Source organism: Meles meles, chromosome 2, assembly GCF_922984935.1.
Source record: "Meles meles chromosome 2, mMelMel3.1 paternal haplotype, whole genome shotgun sequence".
NCBI lineage: Eukaryota > Metazoa > Chordata > Mammalia > Carnivora > Mustelidae > Meles > Meles meles.
This window is the reverse complement of record NC_060067.1, coordinates 112,080,278-112,081,809: the sequence shown is the minus strand read 5'-3', so window position 1 is coordinate 112,081,809 and position 1,532 is coordinate 112,080,278. Positions and strand designations below refer to the sequence as shown.

The 1,532-nt window shown below is 49.3% G+C and overlaps 1 pseudogene; it reads right to left on the bottom strand.

Moving 5' to 3' along the window:
* Positions 1 to 231: 231 nt before the first annotated feature.
* Positions 232 to 837, bottom strand: LOC123930351 (annotated as a pseudogene).
* Between the last annotated feature and the right edge of the window lie 695 nt (positions 838 to 1,532).

Sequence of the window (1,532 nt, the reverse complement as noted above, 5' to 3'; positions counted from 1 at the left end):
TCTCTGCCTGCTTGTGATCTCTCTTTCTCTGGCAAATAAATAAATAAAATCTTAAAAAAAAAAAAAAAAAGCTGACTTCCTTAGACTTTTTTTTTACCCCCACTGTCAAATCTGAAGGGAAAACCCAATGAGAGGTTTAGGGACATGGCAGGGGCAGACCTGCTGTAGAGGTCCCAGCACATTATACAGGACTTAGGGGGCTGAGGTGAGGGAAGGATGGGTAGAACTGCATTACACCTCAGCCCTCCAACTCTAATGGGCCCCCACCTCTTCTGGCACCACCAGCGGGATTCACAGTTCTTTCCTGAGTGATGTTTTAGAAGTTTCCTGAACTTGCTGTCTCCTCGAATCTATCTGGGTATCTTCACTTGGGAGTCCACGTTGTTGTAGGCACTTCCCACCCCTCAAACACCAATCCAATCCTGTCTTCTGAGAGGCGACTTCAGTGGACCCCAGCACGGGCTGGAGGGCAGGTTCATGCGGCTCCCATGATGCCAGAGCCATGGCACTGACCTCCTGGGGCTTGTCTCGCTACACAGCTTCATAGCCTTTGGTCTAAAGTGCGGGCATAATGATGTTCACATGGTAGTTCCCGTTTCCTCTCATGCTCTTCTTGGGGAGAGGGGGGTTCACCATGGTGTTTGGAGACACCCTCCGGAAAATCTCTTGCAGCATGTCTGGGGTGAAGACATTGCTTTCCTGGAAGAGGTTATTGAGGGCAAGCAGGGCACACAGCTCCTTGCTGTTTCTCATGGTCAGGTTTGTGAGGGGTGATGCCTGGGGCAGCTCCAAAGATTCAGATTTGGCCTTGTCTCCTTTCCGTGGCACCCAACTCATGTTTTCCTTTGAAGTTCCAGAGAGGGCTAAAAACACCTACACTTCCCTCCAGGGGAAGAATATAAGTGTCTCAGTTTCTTCAGGATTCCTGAGATCCACCTTATTTTCTGGCATCCATGATTTATGCTTTGTCATGGGGCGAAAAGGCTGGAATCGAAAGGACAAAAAAAAAAAAAAAAAAAAAATCCCACCTCTTCTCTTTTAACAGAAAGACCACATTCAGATTAGAGTATTTTGCCACCACTGTCAAAGCAGAATTTTTAAAAAAGAAATAAAACGGTAGAAAGTCTAAGACTTTGTTTCTCTTCTCCCACTTTCCCTTCCAGAAAACTAAGTTTTCTTGCTGTATTTTCCTCTCTGCAAATGCCAACCAGGCCTCAGTGCGGGAGGACAGAACGGAATTGGTCACATGGATCATTTTATGCTATTTCTTTCAAACCGTAATGCCACGGACTCAGGAGACAAGGTTTAGATGGTGGAGAAAACACAAAACTGGAGCAGCTAGTGAGGGCCAGGCACCCTGTGATGGAGGGCGTGCTGGAGCCTGGGGGAGAAGGCAGGAGGCGGCCTCTGCTCTGGGCAGGGCAATGACGGGCAGGGCAATGACGGAGGTGGGGCAGCTCCCTGGACTGTGCCCACTCTCACCTGTCACCGTGGCCCCTGCAGAGGAGAAAACTCCCGTCAGCGGCTGCCGC